The following is a 22,960-nucleotide window of genomic DNA, read 5'->3' on the forward strand; positions in this document are numbered from 1 at the left end:
TTTTCTATATCTACCCATATTCTATAATGGCAATCACCAGAAAAGGTTTAAATGACTAAAAAATGAATGTATGTGCTAAATTATATTACCATGTCCACTGTCAATCTTCTAGATCCTAAAATAGATATTTAATACTTAATATTAAGAAGGATTTTCTAAATCCAAACTTCTGCTTATAGGGAGCTGAGTTCTATGAAATATATCAGTTTTATAAATCTGAAAGATAGCTAAACATGACATATGGCTAGTGTTTTCTGGAATGTCATGGCTATATTTAGTCCAATTTTGCTGCTTCCATTATGCTCTTGAAACATCCTTCCATTATTCAATAGATTTAAAGTCATGCTGTTTTAGCTTTATGTTCATCTATAATTGCTAGGTGAAGTTTATGCCCATATGTCACAGACTTGTCTTATTCCTTTTATTGTAAATAATTTACACTAGAGATGCTGAATCACGAAATTAATGTTAGGGAAACTGTTATTTAAGCAAACAAAATCGATTCAAAATCAGTTCAAATTTCCTGAATTGTGATTGATCTTCCAGCAAGGACTAGAAAGTGGGGTAGGGAAGTGGGCAGATGAGGAGAACATTGCGAATATTAGTTATCTGAAGTTTGTTCTTCCTTTTCCTCATTATTAATAATTATACACAGATACATACACACCCCACAGAACTCCCTTTCCCCCTTTACTTCCCTGGTTACTTATAGCTCAAGCTTTTTCTTATAGTTTTGCTCCAATTGCCTCAGATCTAAGTGAAAATTAAAATTTCCTTTTGCAATGGAAACTAAAACTAATTTTACTTGAGAACTATTTTTTTAAAGAGAAAAAAAATCTCTCCTCATTGGTATCATTCTCACATTTCTTCATGAATTGAGGGGGGAAATGTCTTCAAGGCACTCATTTCAGCATGCCTCTAGAGGGCTGATGGCGAATGAACGAGGAGGTCAGCGCATTGTGGGCTACTCCCTTCCACTCCCTTCCATGGTAGGCACTGCCTAGGGCTGCTCACCAAATAAAGGCCTACAGTCACATATTCCATCATCGTCACAATCTCATTTCCTTTCTTGGTGCTAATTTATTCATTTATTCATTCTTCCAACAATTATTGGGCAGCATAGCAGGTGCTGCCACCCCGTAGTAGGTGCTGAGGTTTACAAAAATGTATAAAACATGGAATCCTTACCCTGAATTTGCTCATATTCAAATGAAAGAACAAGTGGCTATCAACATGAAACGGGTTAATATCTGAAAAGTAAAGGGCTATGACCAGATTATCTGTAGTTCTAACTCAAACCTCTTAGAGGCAGCAGGGAGGAAGTACCAGTCAAAGAGAATGAGTGTGGGGAAGAGTGAGAGCATGGGATGGGTAAGATAGAGGGGAGGGGATTCATAGTGATGGAGAGGGGAGAAATGAAGCTGGAGTGCTCACTGTACCCTGAGACCCCTTTCTTCCCCCCCTCAAGAACGCACTGGCCTACAAACTGATAGACTCCCTGAGAATGCCAACAGGCTCCCTCAGTGCACCTGTAGTTACTGTCAGAGTGTTTCTTTAGCTCATCAATAGTTTCTTTTGCATATTTCTCAGTGAGTAAAATATCAAGTACTTTGCAGAAACATAGAGTAGTCCTAAATGTTATAAGCCATGTCTGGCAGAGATTGGACAATTCCACATGGTTAATGCCATCATTGCTGATTTGGTTCACAAATTAGAATGAAAAAATGTTGAAGAAAAAGATGATGAGAAAATACGGCGGCAGCAGCAGCAGCAGCTTGATATGACATGATGAGGGAGAAGCAACAGTGCAGGGAACAAAGATTGACGGAATGCTTGCTTGGTGTCAGATGCTATAAAAACCTTTATTTCACTTAAATTCAAACTGAGAAGACACCAGAGCATAAAAAACGATGACCTATGTATAAGTAGAATCAAAATCACAAATCTCGGATGGAGCATATCTGCCTTAAAAGATACAGAGACAGAATTTGACAAGACTTCCATCTCATCACTTCGTTAGCCAGGAGTCCGCATGGGTCCACAGATGGACCAGCAAGAATCCCAGCGGAACCAGAAGGACGTCCCCAGACCGAGGACAACTGCAGCCCCTCTCCGCTCAGCAAGGGTCAGGTCCTCCCTAGTGCAACCCAGCCACTGCCGCACCTGATCAACCACTAATGATTCTGACCGTCTGCACAGTTCTCAGGAACTAGATAAAATATTAAGAGCAACACAAAGGCCATTCTCAGGGATGTGAGAGTGATGGAGAGGGAAAATATCTGCCATATGAGGCACATTTCAGGACAGGATCTAACCCTCTGGCTCTCCCTCCCAGGAAGTCCATTCCAGCACACCAAAATGCATCAAATAAAATCTGATTGTCAATTTATTACAGAAGGAGAAAAATTTCTGCTACTTTTAGGCTTCAGAAAATGCAGACTAGAGCCTGCCAGTCTAGAAGGGCTTGGGTAACAAGTTGCCATAGGCTCCCATTGCAGGACCTACCTGAAGAGAGAGGCAAGGAAAATGTGACCAGAAAAAGCCAAGAAACACTTGCTAATGGATGTTATCAGCCACCTCTTCCATGGACCCTACAGAATGAATGATTTCCAACTCGCATCTGGATGACTTTAAGTTCATATGACTGTGTGTCCACGTGAATATATATCAACGTGAATTTATATATTTGTGATTGTGTATCTGTGTGAATGTGTATTATCCTCAGACAGGGCTATTTCTAGGGATCCTGCTATTATTTTGTAGTTGTGTTGATCTTGAAAAGGGATACGACTTCAATAACAACAAAAATTATAGTATCTTACACGTATGGGGCACTTACTGTGGGCCAGAAATTTTCCAAAAGCATGACTATCATGAACTCAATCCCGACGACAATCCTGAGAGAATGTGTCTAGTTTTATCTATGGATACCTTTCAAGAAAACGGATCCACATCAATCAGGGAGAAGACTGGGAAGCTTTCCCACGGTCACCTAGAGTTGATTTTATGTTCGATAATATAAAGTGATGACACTGTCCCCATAAAAGGATCTGTAAACTGAATACCAAAAAGTGACTTTTACTCCAAATAAAATCCAGAAATCAGTCAGGAGTTTCAATCGCAATGGGCTTCTCCTCACAAGGCATCTGCTCGGTTTGATCTCTGGTCCGGTCCAGCTTTGTGAAGTGCAAATGCATTGTGTTCTCTGTCCCAAGAACATGAACCCCATCAACCCCATCAACGCTCAGGTTGTGAGTGCTCTCTTCTAGCAGAACTCTCTGTGCACAACACGCTGAGAAGAAACTCATCCGGGGTTAGACTAGCAACAGCACCATGGGCGGGACATCAGGCTACGCCATGTGCCTCAGTTCTCCAAAACAAACAAACTCACTTCCCTCAATCCAATTCTAACTTATGGTGATCCTACAGGTCCGGGAAGAACTGCCCCTGTGGGATTCTGAGACTATAACTCTTTATTGGAGTAAAATGTTTCATCTTTCATTAGGGACAGCAAGGCTTTCCTTTCATCAGCCACTCTGTATGAGACTTTCTACTCCCATATCCCTGTTTTCAGAACTCTCTTTCAATGAAAGGGATAACAAGCCTAACTAAGTGAGTCTAAGGAAAAAGTGAAGAGGTAGAAAAGAGAGAGGAGAGAGGTAAACAATCAAGACTATTCCAGCCAGATGATCCTCTAGAATGCAGTAAGAAAGGTCTCTACAGCCCCTCCCATCCCCACCCCTCTGCCCATATAAGGCACCTCAGCCACCCCAGCAACTCAGAAAAGAAGGTCCTGAGCATCCTTGCCCCCTCGCAAGGAAGGCCTCAGCTGTCCCTGCCTACCAGCAACGGAGGCCTTGGCCATCCTAACAAGCAGGAGAGGGAGGCCTTAGCATCTAAGATAAACAGCAAGAAAGGCCTCAGGTGTCCCCATATCCCAGGAAGGAAGGCCCTGGCCATCACTGAGACCAGGCAGGAAAGGCGTTGGATATCCCAGCAAACCAGCAAGAAGGCCTAGGTTGTCCCTGGTTTCGGTCAAGGAAGGCACCAACCATCTCAGTAGCATAGGAGGAGTCAACTACCCCTACTCAATGTGGCAGTCCACCTAAGACTAATAGTGTACCACAATCCTAGGGAAACAGCAGCCAATCACAACACACACACACACACACACACACACACACACACAATCAAGAAAAAAAAGCCACCACAAACAACTGAATAACATACAGACTCAAAGTATTACTTAGAAAATGAGGCTTTGCAAGTACCAGAAACAAAATTGAGGAGAATAATGTTAATATGCCTTCAATAGATGGAGGTAGCAATTGAACAAGTATTAAATCCTAAACCAAATAGATCTCCAGAAGAAGAACAATATGAGAACAGAATAAGAAAACATAGATTGAAAAACTAAGTAATGGAATTGAGGAATAAGTACTTAAAAGAAGTGAGTTCAAAGACAATTGTTATGAACACAACCGAGGAGAGAAACAAACAAAAAAAGCAAAGAAATCTGAAGAAAGTGCAAGTGTTGTGGGACACCATCAAGAGGAACAACTTTCATTACATTGGGAATCACATTGGACCAAGAGAAACAAAAAATGCACAGGAAAATAGTACAAGAAATCATGGAACAGAACTTCCCCAATACCATAAAGGAGGAGAAAATAACTATAAAAGAAACCAAGAGAACCCTATAATGATACAGACACAAACTCTTCAACATCAGTGAAAATGCAAGAATCTTGAGAACTGCTAAGGAAAAAAGATCAGTCTCCTACAAAAAACAAACAAACAATAAAGACTTGTCATCAGAAACCATGGAGGCAATAATACTTTGGATTGATGTGTATAATATTCTGAAAGAAAACACCAAAACTCCTAACTTGGAGTCTTACATCCAGCAAAATGCTCTCTCAAATATGAGGGAGAAATACATGTATTTCCAGACAAGGAAAAATTAGAGGAATTTGTAAAAACAATATAATCCTTATAAAAAATACAGAAACACAATGGACAGGGAATCAACAACAATAGCAGACAAACCCGAGAGCAGCATACAGTAAACAACATGTAGAAATCAATACAATGAGAACAGCTCAGAAATAGAGGAAACACAGAAACCAATAGGATCACAAACAAAAACCCCGCAGCAAAATGACAGAAACAAACCCACACAAATCAATGTGCAGTGTCAATGCATTAAATGCACTAGTTAAGAAACAGAGAGTAGCTGACTTAGAAGAAAACAAGCCTTATCAATATGTTGCCTACAAGAGACACATTTTAATACAAATACAAAAACAGTCAGAAAATCAAAGGATGCAAAAAAATTTACCAAGCTAATTACATTCTCAAAAGGCAGGAGTGGCAATATCAACTTCTGATAAAATCGATTTCAAAGCAAAAAACATCGAGAGAGAAAAAAGGATATTACATAATGATTAAGGAACAATAGAAGATATAACCGTATTAAACATTTATATTCACAATAAAAGATCCTCAAAATATGTTAATCAAAATACTATATAAGCAAATGAAAGTTTGACAATTATAGTTGGAGATCTCAATATACCACTCTTAAGGAAAGACAGATTATCAGGAAAGAAAGTCAATTAAGAACCAGAAAAACTAAACAACGCCATCAACCAGCTCAACCTCCTAGAACAGTGGTTCTCAACCTTCCTAATGCTGTGACCCTTTAATACAGATCCTCATGTTGTGGTGGCCCCCCAAACATAAAATTATTTTTGTTGCTACTTCATAGCTGTAATTTTGTACTGTTATGATTAGGGCGACCCCTGTGAAAGAGTCGTTCGACCCCCAAAGGGGTCGCAACACACAAGTTGAGAACTGGTGTCCTAGACATTTATAGAGTCCTCCACCAAACAACAGTGTAACACGCATTTCTTCAGCACACATGGAGCATCCTCCAGAATAAACCACGTCATGTCCCAAAACAAGCCTTAGTTAGTTTAAAAACACTGAGATTATACAGCCCATTTTTCTTAGACCACAGTGCTATAGAATGTAAATTCAACAATACAAGGAACACAGGGAAAAAAATCAATTGCATCGAAACTGAAAAACATACTACTTAAGAACTGTGTAGTAGACTCAAGAAAGGATGACATAAAAATTCCCTGAAACAAATGATAAAAAATACACAACATATCAAAACTTTTCAGACACAGGAAAATGAGTTATTAGAGGATAATTTATAGAAATTAATACACATGTACAAAAAAAGGAGAAATCAAGGTTCTGAGGGTTCGGGCATAGAAGAGAAGTGCCTGTACATCATTCTCCTTTCAGAAACAATCAAAACAGTTGGCAACAGTTCATAAGATTAACAAGCAGATATTAATGGGAGTTTTGTGCACAAATGAAGACACCAAACAACAACAATACCATTTACAGCAGCAACACAAATGATGAAATAGGTACTAATAAACATAACCAGAGAAACAAAGGACCTATACAAAGAAAACTACAGAACACCGTTACTAGAAATCAAATAGAATATCCCGTGTTCATGGATAGGAAGGTTTAATATTGTGAAGATATCAGTACTATCCAAAGCAATCTATGAAAACAACGAAATTGCAAGTCAAATCTCAAGCTCGTTCTTTAAAGAAATGGAAAAACTACTTCATCAAATAGTGCTAGAAAGACGGATCCCCAGCTACAGAAGAATGAAACAGGACCCACGACTCACCTCATGGACAGAAAGATCTCCAGAGGGAACGAAGATGTGAAAGTCAATCTCAGAGCTGTAAGTATCACCCATGAGAAAACTGGGGCAAACTTCAGGGGTCAATTGCAGAGCATACATATATGACCAAATATAACGAAAGAAACACACACAAAAGACAAAATAGATGACTAATGCCTGTTAAAAAGAAGAAACTTACATGCCTCCAAAGATATCATCAAAAGAGTTAAAATAGAGCCCTTGGACTTGGGAAAACAAACAAACAAAAACAACCTTTCATGGCTGATGGTACCCGGCTATGAAAGATATGGCTATAGCGTCTGGGGTCTTAAAGGCTTGAAGGTAAACAAGCTGCCATGCTAGGCCAGAAGCAACAAAGCCCACATGGAAGAATCACACCTGCCTGTGTGATCACGAGGTGCCAAAGGCACCAGGTATCAAGCACTAAAGAACAAAAAATCATATCATCATGAATGATGGGGAGTGCGGGGTGGGGACCCAAGGCCCATCTGTAGGCAACTGGACATCCGTTTGCAGAGGGGTAGTGGGGAGGAGAAGAGTCACTTAGGGTACAGTGTGGCATCCATGAAACACACAACTGTCCTCTAGTTCTTAAATGCTTCCCCTCCCTTCCCACTATCATGATCCCAATTCTACCTTACAAACCTGACTAGACCAGAGGATGTACACTGGTACAGATAGGAACTGGAAACACAAGGAATCCAGGACAGATGATCACTTCAGGACCAGTGCTGAGAGTGGCGATACCCAGAGGGTGGAGGGAGGGTGGGGTAGAAAGGGAGAACTGATTACAAGGATCTACATATAACCTCCTCCCTGGGGGATGGACAACAGTAAAGTGGGTGAAATAATAATAATTTATAAATTATCAAGGGTTCATGAGGGAGGGAGGAGCAGGAGGAGGAGGGAAGGGGGAATGGGGAGGGAGGGGGAAAAGGAGGAGCTGATACCAAGAGCTCAAGTGGAAAGCAAATGTTTGGAGAATGATGAGGGCAACAAATGCACAAATGTGCTTGACACAATAGATGGATGTATGGACTGTGATAAGAGTTGTATGAGCCCCCAATAAAATGATTTAAAGTAAAAAAAATACAAACCCTTCCTAGTGATACAATGGACAAAGGACTAATCTGTAGAATCTGTAGAATACTTCAAGACTTCAATAAAATAAAAACAAACAATCCAGTTAAAAAGTGGACTGAAAATATGAACAGAGAGTTCACCAAAAATAACATTCATATGGATAACAAGCACATGAAAAATGCTCATGGTCAATAGCCACCTGGGAAATGCACATCAAAACAATAATGAGTGCTCACCTTACACTGACAGACAAGCCAATTAAAAAAAAGCTGGAGAAGATGCAGAGTGATTGGAATGCTCCTACACCATGGTAGGCTTGTAAACATCATATAAACAAATGTGAAAAGTGACATGGCAATACAGGAAAAAAAAAACCCAAAACTGGGAATGAAAACCCCACACAATCCAGCAATACCTCTGCTGGATATATACTATAAAGAAGTATGAGACATAGCATGGACAGACATGTGCATTTCCATGTTCACACTAGCAAGAATTTTGAAATGGTCCACAAGCCCAGCTAGAGAAGGGTGGTTAAAGAAACTTTGGTATATGCCCAAAATAAAATACTGTGCATTCTTAAAATTTAGATGAAACTACAAAGCACCTAACAACATGGACGGACCTGGAGAACATCATGATTATAGAATTTGGTCAATCACAAAAGGATAAATATTACAAAGACAAATACCAAGACAAAGACAGATATGTATATGTTCTCACGTTGTGTAATCATTTAATTTGATCTCCCAAACAATGTGGTGGTGTGTCTATCTAAGCTTATGACCCATTTAACACTCCTTTATTGTGCATTTTAAAAATCACTTCAGAGGAAGCCTTGTCTCAGCTGGGGTGGATTTAGGGGAAAGAAGGATTGGACAAAATTGTTTCTGCCATATAACACTGTCCCATGGTCACTACAGTTCAATAGACACTCATAACGTGATCAGCGCAGTTCAATGGCAATTCATGACCAGAGGAGGGAGCATATGGCAGTCTTTGAGAACCTGATTTCACTTCTGTTGGTGGGGAAACCAAGGATAGACAGACCGCCCTTGGGCAAAATGCATAACATTACCTACATAGACTCCCTGTGTGAGAATCCTACTGTATTTCCTTGCTAAGCATTCATTTTTGACCTGGGCTGCCTGCTATAAGCTACCTAAGAGTTTAGATTTTGGCTTTTTGAGGTGTACAGAATTCTTCATAGACCATTTCAGAATTATATGCTTTGAAAACCCCACTAAGGGAACTGGACTTTACTTTAAGTTGCAAATTAATGAATCTGAAATACTCCTTTTTACTTGAAGGCACACCACATTAGTGTGAGAAGAAGCAGATCGCTGCTCTTCCAGGGTCTTGGACTTCAATGTCATGAACTTTGGTTCACACCTCTTGCTTTTGAGGTTTTCTACTTGTCAAGGTCAGCAATTACCTAGATAACCTATGGAGTCTGAATGATCTGTCCTGCATTATCTCACTTGATCCATGCTACTGGTCATGTCAAGAACAACTAGAGATTTGAATGAGAGGTCATGTCCAGATAACATATCTACTAACACTAGCCCATGTGATAATGAAGTGTGAAAGCTGTAGATTATGAGACCAACCACTATGCTAAAATAAATACCAATCAGGATACAACAATAAGGCCCAATGAGAAAGCAGGATGGGGGCTGAAAGTAAGTCAATAGGGTACCATCACTCAGTCTCCACAAGACCTGATGTAATGCCCCTAGACAGAGTCTTCCTCAAATGGAGAGGAACATTGATTGTGAATCCAAGTAAGACAAAATCCTTGACAAATTTCAACCTTTTCCCCACTTATCATGATGTTACCTATGGGCCCAGTTTTGAGGAATTCTGTCTTATTTACATGGAGTGATATTTATACTGAAAGTATAATCCTTGATCTTCATCAACAAGTGCTTCAAGTCCTCCTCACTTTTAGCAAGCAAGGTTGCGTCATCTGCATATTGCAGGTTGTTAAGAAGTTTTCTCCAATCTTGGTGTGCATTTTCTCCATATAATCCAGTCTCTGATATTTGCTCAACATACAGACTGCATGAATATGGTAAGAAATACAACCCTGGCACACACCTTTCCTGATTTTAAATCATGCAGTATTCTCTTGTCCTGTTTGCACAACTGCCTCTTGATCCATGTGTACATTTCACCTTAGCACAATGAAGTGTTCTGGAATTCCCATTCTTCTCAAGTTTATCCGTAGTTTGTTAAGATCCCCACAATTGAATGCTTTGGTATAGTCAATAAAATACAAATAAACATCTTGCTGGCCTACAACCATTGTCATACAATCTTCAACAAAAGTTTACTTGCATGTCACAGCAATTATACTCTTATAATTTGAACATTCTGTTGGGTTACCTTTCTTTGGTATAGGTACAAATATAGGTCTCTTCCAGTCAGTTGACCAAATAGCTGTCTTCCAAATATCCTAGCATAGATGAGTGAGTGTTCCACTGCTTCATTAGCTTGTTGAAATGTTTCAATTGGTATTCCATCAATTTCTGGAGCCTTTGTTTTGGCTAATGGTTTTAGTGCAGCTTAAACTTCTTCTTTCAGCATCATTAGTTTCGGCTCATATGCTACCACCTGATATGGTAGAATGTTGACTAATTCTTTTTGGTACCGTGAGTCTGTGTATTCTTTCTGTTTTCTTCTAATGCTTCCTGAATCATTCAATATTCTGCCCATAGAATCCTTCAATATTGTAACTAGTGGCTTGAATTTTTTCTTGAGCTGTTTCATTTCCAATTTGAAGTCATAGGTAGGATTCCTCAATTTCTTCAGCACTGGCTTTTGTGGTTGGTCCATAAGTTTGAATAACAGTTCTATTGATTGGATTTCCCTGAAGGAGGATAGACATAATCCTATCACAAACTGCATTGTACTTCATGACTGATTTTGAAATGTCCTTCTTGACAAATAATGCAACACCATTCCTCTTGATTGTGCTATTACATGATAGTAAATCATATGATTTTCTGATTCAAAACAGTCCATTTCAGCTCAACAATGCCTAGCATATCAATCTTTGTGTTCCAGTTCATTTTTGACCACTTTTAATTTTCATAGATTCATACTCTACACATTCCAAATCCTGATCATTAGCAGATTTAAGTAGCTGTTTCTTCTTATCTTGAGTTATGTCCCATCAGCAGATGAAGATTCCAAAGTCTGCATTCCGATAGACTTTAAATGACTCAGGTCACCATGGTCTATTCTGCTCCAAGAACTAAGCTCCTCCTCAGTCCCATTTCCAGTGCCCTCCAATTCTAGAGGCCCATCCTACCTCACTATCTCTGACAAGGGTCTGCTTCCATCCATTATGTCTTCAGTATCAAGCACACTGCTTTCAGTGACTCCTTCCTCTGAAGCTGGGATCAAATTCTTCTTCATTGTCTGGTCTTAGTCTGGAAGCTCTTAGGTGACCCTGCTAGCATTTAAAATATCAATGACATTGCTTCCTGCATCACAGCAACACACAAGCCAGCACAGTATGACAAACTGACAGAGACAAGTGGTGCATATGAAGTTTGGATGTAGGAAAATTGGAAATCATCAAAAATCAAACGCATAAATATTGATATCCCATGCATTAGTGAACTAAATTGGACTGATATTGGCCATCCTTAATCATATAGTTTACTATGAGGACATGACAAATTCAAGATCAATAGTGTTACATTAGTCATCAAAAAGAACATTATAAGATCAATCTTAAAAGACAGTGCTGTCTGTGATGGAATAACTTTTATATACCTACAAAGAAAACTAGTTAGTGCAACTATGATTCAAATTTATACATCAATCACTAAAGCTTGTGATAAAAATCTTGAAGAATTCTATTTACTTATTTCATTAATATTGATGAAACATGCAAACAAGAGGCTTGGTGCTTATTAGTAAATGGAACAACAAGTTGAAAAAAAGAAGAGTAGTTGAAAAGTAGGGCCATAGTAACAAAACAAAATTGGATACTGAATGACAGAAATTTGGAAGACCAATGCCTTTCTACCTTCCTAATGATTTTTTTCAACAACATGCATGGTAGCTGTACACAAAAGCTTTGAAAACATTGAGTATGTGGGAATGAAATTAACTATATCAGTGGGAACACATATGAGGAAGCTCATTATTATTAGCTGAATGAGGGCAGGGGCTGACTTTGGAAAAGACCACTAATTTCTTATCAATTGTGTAATTTCCAATTGAATTTGAAAAATTATTAACAATACACAAGGATCAATATAGGACCTTCAGTATATCCTACCTCAATTTTGAGATTAATATTTCAAGACCAAGTTTGATGCCTTAAACCTGACAACGGAAGACTTGGTGAGCTATATGATGACATCAAGAACATCATGCATGAAGAAATCAAAAGTTCATTAAAGACAAGAAAGAAAGGATAAAATAGATGTCATAGAGACTCTGAAACTTGCTCTCAAACACAGTAGGTAAAAGCAAATGGCAAAAATTGATGAAGTAAAAAAGCTGAATAGAAATTTCAAAGTGAAGCCCTAGAAGACAAACTATCACAATGAAATGGTCAAAGATTTGGAGTCAGCACAAAACAAAAAAAAGAAGAAGAAGAAGAAGAAGAAAGAAAACACACAGCATAGCTCAAGTAGAAAACTGAAGAAGAAAAAAATAAAGCCTTGGGTTGTAATATTGAAGGATTTTATGGGCATAGTATTGAACGCTGCAGGCAGCAGAAAAAGATGGCTAAAGGAGAACACAAATATATTTTTAACATCAACACATCAAAGGACTTGTTAACATTCAACCATTTGAAGTGGTAGCATATGAACAAGGATCAAAGGAACCAAAGAAAAGAATCCAAGTTGCATTGAAGATATTAGCAAAAAACACAGCTCCAGGAATTGACTGAAATATGCAACCAGCCCTTGATAAAGCAATGGAAACACTCACTAATCTATGCCAAGTAATTAGGGAAAGATACATATTTTTGTCCATTCCATAGAAAGGTTAAACTACATAGTGTGGGACTTATCTAACAATATCATTAATAGTACATGCAAGCAACATTTTGCTGAAAATAATTCAACAAAGATTGCAGCAGTACATAGACAGGGAACTGCCAACCTGGATTTGGAAGAGGCCATGCCACAAGGGATATCATTTTGCTGATATTACATGAAGAATTGGCTACAAGTATAAATACCAGAAAGATATGTTCTTATGTTTTATTGACTATGCAATGGCATTCCACTGTAGACTACATTAAACTATGAATAATATTGAGAACAATAGGAATTCCAGAAAACTTCACTGGACTCATACAGAATGTGCACAGGAAACCAAAGGCAATCATTGACAGAAAACAATGGAATGTTGCATGGTTTACGATCTGGAAAGATGTACATCAGGCTTATAAATTTTAGCCATAGTTATTCAATCTTTACATAGAGCAAATAATCCGAGAACCTAAAACATAAGATATTCAAGACTGAAGGAAAGCTTATTAACAACTTTCAAAATGCAGATCACACACCCTTGCTTGTGGAAAGCCAAGAAGACTTAAAGCACTTGCTGTTGAAGAACCAAGACTGCATTGGTTACAACCCAATGTAAAGAAAACCCAAATCCTCACAACTGGACCTATAAAAATATCATGAAGAGAGAAGTATTGATGTTGTCAAGGATTTCATTTTGCTTGGTTCCACATAGAAGCAGCAGTCAAGAAACGAAATATTGCCCAACTAGAATCTGCTTCCTGGCTCTTTCTTAAGCTTCTGTGTGATTCCACTGGTACCTCCACCATGTCATCTGTCAGGGTAACCCAGATCCTACAAGGTGTCCTCCTCTGGCCCCCAGACCTCCAGCCACCCCTATATCAACTGGCCCAACACCTAAATCAGTTCCTTGTCCTTCTTCAAGGTGAGCAGCAGCAACATCTTCTAGATTAGCCTGGTTGCCAACATGGATATGATTAACGCAAGGGATTTAGTGGGGTAGGAGGTTTGGAGGTCATCATGGCCATCATGGTGAACTAGATCCTATTGAGCCCTCTTAGGCTGGAGATGGACCCCAACATCCAGGCCATTCACTCCCAGCGAAGGAGTAGATCAAGATCATCAACAACAAATTTGCCTCCTTCATTGACAAGGTATGGTTACTGGAGCAGTTGAATAAGATGCTGGAGACCAAGTCCACACTTCTGCAACAGCAGAAGACATCTCAGAGCAACATGGCCAACATCTTCAAGAGCTACATCAACAACTTTAGGCGGCTGCTGAAGATGCTGGGCCAGGAGAAACTACATTTGGAGGCAACATGCAGGGGCTGGTGTAGGACTTCAAGAATAAGTATGAGGACGAGATCAACAAATCAACAGAGATGGAGAATGAATTTATCTTCATCAAGAAGGAAGTGGATGAAGCTTCCATGAAGGAGGGAGAGCTGGAGTCCGGGCTGGAAAGGCTGATGGATGAGATGCCCTTCCTCAGGCAGCTGCATGAAGAGGAACTCAGTGAGCTGCAGGCCCAGATCTTGGGCACATAGGTGGTGCTGCCCATGGACAGTAGGTACTCTCTAGACATGGATGGCATCTTTGCTGAGGTCAACACCCACCACAAAGAGGTCACCAATTACAGCTGGGCTAAGGCTGAGAGCATATACCAGATCAAGGATGAGGCCCTGCTGATGCTGGCTGAGGAGCACTGAGATGAACTTAGATCCACAGAGCCTGAGATCTCTAAGATGAAATAGAGGATCAGCCACATCCAGGCTGAGATTGAGGGGCTCAAAGGCCAGAGTGCTTACCTGGAGGCTGCCATTGTTAACACGGAGCAGCATGGAGAGTTGGTCATTAAGGATGCCAAGAACAAACAGGCTGAACTGGAAGCTGCCCTCTGGTGGGTCAAGGAAGGCATGACCCAACAGTTTTATGTGTACCAGGAGCTGATGAACACTGCGCTGGCCCTGGACATCGATATTGCCATGGACCACAGGCTACTGGTCAGCAACGAGAGCCAGCTGGACTCTGGGATGCAGAACATGAAAATTTACACAAAGACCACCAGTGAATACTCTCATGTGCTGACCTCAAGCTACGGTGGGGGCCTCACAAGTGCTGGTGTTAACGACAGCCCGAGGTTCGTGCAGTCCTGCTTTGGTTCAGCAGGAGGTTCATTTTCCTTCACTTGCACAAGCCCCACCAAGGCCCTGGTGGTGAAGAAGAGTGAGACCCAAGATGGGAAGCTGGTGTCCAAGTCTTCTGATGTCCTGACCAAGTGAGTGGCCTCTATGACCCCTCTCACTCCGTCTCTGTGAAGCCAGGAACATTTGAGGGTAAAGGAGCCATTCAGGGACTCAAAGAGAACAGGAGACCTGAGGTTTGACCCAATCCTGAGCCCACCCAGAGGTGATCTACTGGTTGGGGTACCCTCTGTCCATGACCCCAACTAAAGCTAATTGTCTTTTCTAAAATAAAACTTGAAGCAGCCCACTCCCCACTCCAAATCAAATACTGCATTGTGCATATCTGATGGACAAAATCTCTTTAAAATGTCAAAGAACAGGGATGACACTTTGAGAACTAAAGTGCACCTGGTCCAAACCATGGCATTTTCAATGACCACATAGGGAAGTGAAAGCTGGACAATGAATACGGAAGACTGCAGAGTAATTGATGCCGCTGAATTGATGTTGGCCAAGGACACTGAAAGGACTGTGGACTTCTAGAGCAAACAGGTCTGTCTTGAGAAAAGTATAGTTAGAATGCTCATTAGAAGCAAGACTGGGGAGACTTCATCTCACCTAGTTTGGACGTGTTATCCCAATAGACTAGGCTCCGGAAAAGGACATCATACTTTTTACAGTGAAAGGGCATAGACAAATAGGAATACGTATTCTCTAGTCGACGGACTGACACAATGGCTACAACAATGGGCTCAAACAGAGCAAAGATTGGAATGGTGCAGGACTGGGTGGTGTTTGTTCCTTTGTACAAGAATCAAACAGACTTGTGGGCACCTAAAAACAAGGATAGCTATCAAAATAGGAAACTAACATAGCCCACATGGATTAAATGCAAGGACATGAAGTGGACAAATCCTAGGACATGGAATGGACAGAACAATCCTAACCAGATCAAAATGGAAAGTTAGACAGCTCAGAATCAGCTCCCAGCCCAGCAGGGACTCTGTGGGACTCTGAAGCGCTATGCTCACTTGGAGCGTGTTTTGATGGTTGTGATCCATACTCTTAGCACCACTTGCCATTGAGGCCGTCCTTGGAGGAGAGGCATTCTAAAATAGCACTCACTGCCTTTCAGGGGCAAGGCACAGAAAACACAGATATCACCCTGTTACTGGATTGGGTCCTAGTTCTAGGTGAACCTAGCCTAGAAACAGGAGGCTTCGCCTGGAGATCAGGCATGAGGAAAACAAAACATCATTGCATGTTTATCCCTATAACTTTACAACTCATAACAACCCTGTAGGGCAGAGTAGGACTGACCTTGTGAGTTTCCATGACTTTAACTTTTTATTAAAAAATCGTTTTATTGCATATTATTCATATATCGTACAGTTTAACAATTCAATCATATTAATAAGATTTTTGTAGTCATCAGCACAATCAACTTTAGAATACTTTTCTTCTTATAGTCACTGTTGTTAGTGCCCCATTTCTCTTTGACCCCCCTTCCATGTTTAAGTAATTATGAATCCAGTTCCTGTCTCTTCAGATTTACCCATCCTGGGTTTCCTATACAGAAAATCATACAAAGCTAAAAGAGAAACAAAAAACAACAACAAAGAGAATATAAAACAGAGGAAAATCTAAATAAAATAGGAAGTAGAAAATATTAAAAACTAGAATAAATTTAAAATATGCCAAAAGGGAGATTACATTTTAACTTAACTATATCTGCCATAATCGACTTTACTATGCTCTCTGATAGCAAGGTTATTCGCATGCCTGTATGGAGGGACCCTGCAAATGGATTTTGGGTTTCCACTGTAAACCATAGCCTTCTGCAAAATAGCTATGCAGAATTTAAGTTCTGACACTGTTCCTGCCTTTGAATTTGTACTTCATTATTTATGATCCTTGGATCACACAGGCTGGTGAGTTTTGTGTGCTTCTTAGCAGACGCCTCACTTAGATGGCAGTGTGTATTGAAACAAGCCTCTTAGATCCCCAATGCTGTTTTTTTCTGAGGGCTGGGCACCATCTGGTGTCTTTATTACACTTTGTTATAGCACCCATGTGTTCAGGGATCTCTTCATGAGGGCACGTCTCAGTTAGGGCTCTGTCAGGAGAACAATTGTCCTTAGATTAGGGTTACAATTAAGTGTCTATAAACCATATATCCGTGGCTTATATGTGAGACTATAACTCTTTAATGGACTAGAAAGCCTCACTTTCTACCTCAGAGGGGTTGGTGGTTTCAAACTGCTGACATTGCAGTTAAGAACCTAATGTCCACTTTGCCCCCAGCCTCCATACACCAACTCCACATCTTTATCCCTATAACTTTAAAGGTGTGTTTGAAGTGTGATTGTGTTTGTCATGTACCTTCTCTTAAATACATGTATATATAACAAGGAGAAAAGAGCAAATGATGGCACTGTCATCAAGTGGATTCTGATTCATCGTGACCTTCTTCAGAGTTTCTGAGGCTTTGCAAACCTTTATGAGGGAAGACAGCCTCATCTGCCTTCCACTGAACAGCTGGTAGTATTTGAACTGACAATCTTGCATTAACAGCCCAATACTTACCCAAGAGTACCACAGTTCTGTAGAGGCTCTATAGTAGTCACTATCACAAGAGACTTCTCTCAATATTATTTTTCACAGTTTTGAACTTACACGTTCCTTTGAATCAATAGCATGCTTTGTAAAACAGCACAAGAATGTAGACAGCCCTTGAAATTTCACTACATTGCTACACATCCACCATTGAGTCCAACAAACTACTTCTATATAATCTGTAATGACATAATTGGAACCAGGTTTGCATTCATTTAAAAAGCATAGTTTTGACGTAATGAAAATATTTGAGTAGGCAGCACAACATATGTTTAAGGAGACTTTACAGAGGGCCTCTGGCCCCATCCATTTCCGCACTTACCTATAAGACCACAGTTGTGGAAATGAAAGAGCGAGAGAAAAAGGGAGGGGGCGGGGTAACTTACAGTTCTGCACAATGATACCTTTAACAAATCTGCCAGCTCGTCAAAATCAAAATAAGGTGGTTTGAGGGGGAAAAAATCTTTACTACTGCCAGTTAATATTCACAAGACTCAGGGGAAACAAGAATGTTCAATATTCAATATTTATAAATGCTACTGTTGTCCAGAAAACATGTGTCGTAGATTTTGAAGGAAGCTGGAAACTCTTGCTATAATGAGGGGGTGAAGGTATATGATTTTTAATGAGGAGAGAAGCAGTTGGGAAAGCAAAATTAAATGCATAAACAAATAGTTGGTGGTCTCACATGTGAATGCCACATATGAGTGGAGAGTCTGGCCTGTCTGGGTGACTGCATTCTGTTTACCGAAGTCTTGGACACAGAGGAAGAATTCAAAATGCACAACACTGGCAGCAACGGTTTTTGTCGTTTCACTTGATATTTTACTAGTTTGCATCCGCAGATGCCAAAGGAAGCTAACTTTTAAGTTCGCACGTAAGTTTATGCTTACAACTCTAATGCTGTAATCATAACTCCAAATGCTCACGAAACAATAACATTAATGAGGTGAAGTCAACTTGAATTAAAAGCCTGTGTTTCCATTACCTACTCAGACAGTGTTTTCAGAAGTTTATATAACTTGATCATTAAAAAACACTCAAGACTGAAAACCTGGTCTGTGTCAATCTGGAACGAAACTGGCTTACAGAGGTCTGAAGTTTGTTTGTCTTTCTCCTTCATACTTTGGCAAGGAGGAATTCGTTACAAACCTTACACATGAAACAGAAAAGACCTGTCTCACCTGCTGACCACTGTAGTTGCACACCTTTATGATCTCTACCAACTCTTCCCCCAAGGTACCTATGACTGGCAGGAAGCAAACACTCCATTTATTCTTGAACACAATCGCTTAGTATAGACCTATTTTTTACTACATAAGAACTCAAAATTGGAACTTTCAAAAGTAGCATTTACAACCACGACTTGCATTGGGTTTGCTCTTTGTGGAACAGAATAGGGCCTCTCTCTGGGCAGATCAGAAAATGAAGGAAGAGCAACATATTTGATGCTAAAGGTTTGTTGCAATGAAGAATAATAATAGGAGGCATATGTGCATACATAAAAATATCTTTGATGGACTATGAAAGTATTTATAACTCAAATATCTGAGGTTAGAAGAGGCAGCACTAACTTCACAAAAAGCACTTAAGAAAAGTCAAGTCAAGAGGCCAGCTTTTGAGAACACCTGAGATGGGCTTCTTCTACCATCACTGTAAAACAGTTCCTGTGACACATAGAATTCATCCAAAGTATCCATAATTCAGATTTCTGCCAGGGCAGAAGGAGCCAAAGCAAGAACAGATGTTATATGTGTATTGTGTGCGGCGAGTGTGCTTGTTTGAGGACAGTGTGTGTCTGTGGGTGAGTATGGTGTACATGCACATTCATGTATGTAGTATATGTGTGGTGCGTGTTCATTAGGAGCCCTGGTGGTGTGGTTGTTACCAGGTTTGGCTGCAATCTCCATGGTTGGCAGTTTGAAACCACCAGGAGCTTCTTGGTTATAGGTTTTTGTAGTTTTGTTTTGTTTTCTTTTTCCTTGTTGTCCTTACTTCTTCCTCCTGTCCCACTACAGTTAGTCACTCATCCTATGGAGAAACTAGCAAGCCTGCAGACCCGGGTACAGTCACACAAACCAGGTGGTTCCTTTACTACTTTTTCTTTTCTTCTTCTCCCTTGAGTGCACAGACTAACCTCACATTCGTATTTCCCTGCAACCGAACTCCATAGGCACACACGCTCTTTTCGTTCTCTCCATCTCCCTGCACATTTAAATTTTCCTTCCTCATTCTTATCTTTTTCTCTCTTCTTTTGTCTTCATCCCACCTTTTCTTTTCCTTCCTTCTTTCTTTCTTATTCTTCTTTGACGTTAAATGTATCTCTTCTAAATATATACATGTGCATCCATCCTCTTCTTCTGATGTGATTATTTGCTTGCATTTCTCTCCCACCCCACCGTCTATCACTTTGTTATCCCTCTACTTTTCTTAGTGAAATGTTTCCAAGGTAATTTTAAATGTATTAGCCCTCTTGATGTATATTCCCATTATTTTTACAAATCTTTTGGTCTATGGTAGTTACACAATTTCATGCCAACTTGATAAAACCGAATGAAGGGGTGGAGTCTAGCCTGTCAATCAGGTCACAGCCTGGTGATCCCTCCTTGTGGGCATGGTCTTCTCATGAGGATTCTGGGACTTCCTCTTTTCCTCCCTGGAGGCAGGACATTCTTTCTGCTTGACATACCTGATGACAAGCCACATAGAATCATACTGATGGCAGCCAGAGCCTTGGAGATGCATCCAACACCACTGGACCCACAAGGCCTGTGATCTTCCTGCATTCAGCACCATGTCATGTGTTGCATGAGTCTGAAGAGGAATTCATGGGCTAATATAGGACTTATGGACTAATATCAAGCTTATGGACTTGACCTGGACTGGGCTGGGATGTTTGCTCAATATTCAACTACTCAACCCAGCCTAACAGTTCTCTCCAGAAATCCCAATATTACTATTACTCTTATTTTATTCTGCCTTTTACACCAGCCCATCTCCAGATTTACCTAACTCTCTCCCCTTTTCTCCATTTCCTCGCAATATGCTTTTGGCTCCTATTAGACCTCTCCCTCATAACTTGACAGAGCCAGCTACCCATACTAGACCCAGTGATCACACACCACTAACAGCTGCAAGCTGCTGCCACAGAAACAGAACTCTCCCCAAATGAAAGCTCAAGCTATAGAAAGCCACTTAGCCCCAATGGAGCACTCTGACAAAGAGGTCTTGGAATGGCCAGCAATCGAATTCAAAAGAATGATGGATACGTGTCCTCAAGAAAGGTGGAAAGTAAACAAAAGGATAACATAGTCAGAAAACATGATAAAAGACCTTAGTAAAAGAATGGGCGAAAAGGAGAATTGAATAATTGAGCTCAAAGCCATTACTCTGAATGCAACAGGTGGGAGAAACAACCACAAAAACAAAGGAAACAAATGAAAGCCTGAGAATAAAGGAGGCCATTATCAGGGAAAACAGTGACTCGTTGGGATTTCAAAACAAGAAAAAACAAAGCCAAAAAATACAAGAGAGAATATACTATGAGAATTCATGGAAGAAATTTTCCCCAACATTAAAGAGGAGAAAATAGCTATTCAAGAAGACGAGTGAACTGCAAACAGGATAGAACCCAAAGGGAACCACGGTGACAGACTGTGATGAAGTCTTCAATTTCAAAGAAAAGGAGAGAATTCTGGAGCTAGTTAGGGGGGAAAAGTCACTTACCACAGAAATCTGATATGGATAAGCTCAAATTTCTCACAGAAACTATTCAGGCAAGAAGAAAATTGGGTGGCATATATAAAATTTTGAATTTGGTCCTGTGAACCAAGAGTCTTATACCCAGAATAATTATCCCTCATAGACAAGGGAGAAATAAAGGTATTTCTAGACAAGGAATAACTAAAATAATAAAAACAGAACAGTCACAAAAAATATTCCTGGGAAAACTACAAACAAAGAATCAACAACCACAGCAGACAAACCTGAGAAGAACATACAAGACAACACCACGCAGGAATCAATACAATGAAACCAACACTCAAAATGACACAAAATCAGATGAGGAGCAGAGACCCCGTAAAACCACACAAACAAAAAGAAAGAAAAAGCACCCGGTGACCCTGTGGTGGCCATTTTGCGGCATTTTGCTTATGCTTGTATATGTTGGGGTGTGTCTCTGCAGTGCACTGCCATTGGTGGGCACCTTCTTGAAGCTGTGTTATTTTTGTCTCTGTTTTTCGGTAAATGAAACCCAGACGCGTGGAACCTCTAGGGAAACAAAACCTCAGAAAGGGTTCAGAGGAGGGGTGACATAGAGGGGTCAGTAGATAAGAAGGAAAGGACATCAAGAAGCCTAAGAAGGAAAAATATGTCCGGAGACTGATTATGGAAGCAATGGTACAATTAAGGCCCAAGCAGAGATCCAGGATGGAGTTCTGGTTTCGCATTAAATCCTACCTCCATCTTAAGAACAATTAGTTCTTACATCAATTAGTTCTTACATCTGCTCTATACACATCTTCATGAAATGATCACTGAAGATAAGGGTGCTACAGCCAAGTGTGGCAAAGAAAGTAAATGGTGCCTGGCTATCAACAGAAAAAGCAACTGGGGTATTAAAGAATTTTATTCAGAAAAGCAGCCATCTAATTGAGGAATCAACTAAATCCACACAGAGTAAGCACACCAGCTAGTGTGATACAAAGATGACAATTACAAAATTCAAATATGGTGAAGAGAAAAGTGTCAGAACTAAAATTATGAACACTCAATTTGTAGAAGGATATGGAGGAGAGTGGGAGCCTAAAACCTATGTGCAGAGTATTTAGTCAGACCAAGCCGCTGGCAGATCCACTACAGCCAAAGGCAAGAGTCCCAAACAGCCCGACTAGCAGGCAAAGACCACTGTAATCTTTATTATAGTGAATAGAACTCGATACTTGGCCAGTTGATCTCCCCATAGACACATCCTGAATTTGTTCTGGGGCCAAGTATCTCTCAAATGTTCCATAACAAAACCTTCTTCCCTGACTTCTTGAATGTTGATGGGGGTCATCTCCCTCTAACGTAGTATTTGTATTTTTCCACTTTACTAATGTGATCTTATACTTACCACCATAGTGTGATTTGTTTTTCATTGTTTTCTGTGGGGTTTTCCAGCTGTGAGCCACAGCAGGAATGGATGGACAATGATAATAACTGATACAAGGTGGTACAGGGAATGTAGGGGAGAGGGATAGGTGATAAGGAGGGGAAAGAGGTTCGGGAGTAAATAATAAAGGCGGGAGGGGAGAGGGAGCTCTAGAGCTAATCGTGATTTTACAGTTC

General features: G+C 40.2%; 1 protein-coding gene and 1 pseudogene across 1 annotated transcript in view; one reads left to right on the forward strand and one right to left on the reverse strand.

Annotated features, from left to right (window-relative positions):
* Window positions 1-22,960, reverse strand: part of PIEZO2 (piezo type mechanosensitive ion channel component 2) — a 600,576-nt gene that overhangs the window by 362,742 nt on the left and 214,874 nt on the right. The gene's annotated exons all lie outside the window — the stretch shown is intronic.
* LOC115872327 lies at window positions 2,033-15,109 on the forward strand (annotated as a pseudogene).

The sequence above is a fragment of the Echinops telfairi genome, unplaced genomic scaffold, assembly GCF_000313985.2.
Source record: "Echinops telfairi isolate 266 unplaced genomic scaffold, ASM31398v2 ScPeMD7_4;HRSCAF=17, whole genome shotgun sequence".
Lineage (NCBI taxonomy): Eukaryota > Metazoa > Chordata > Mammalia > Afrosoricida > Tenrecidae > Echinops > Echinops telfairi.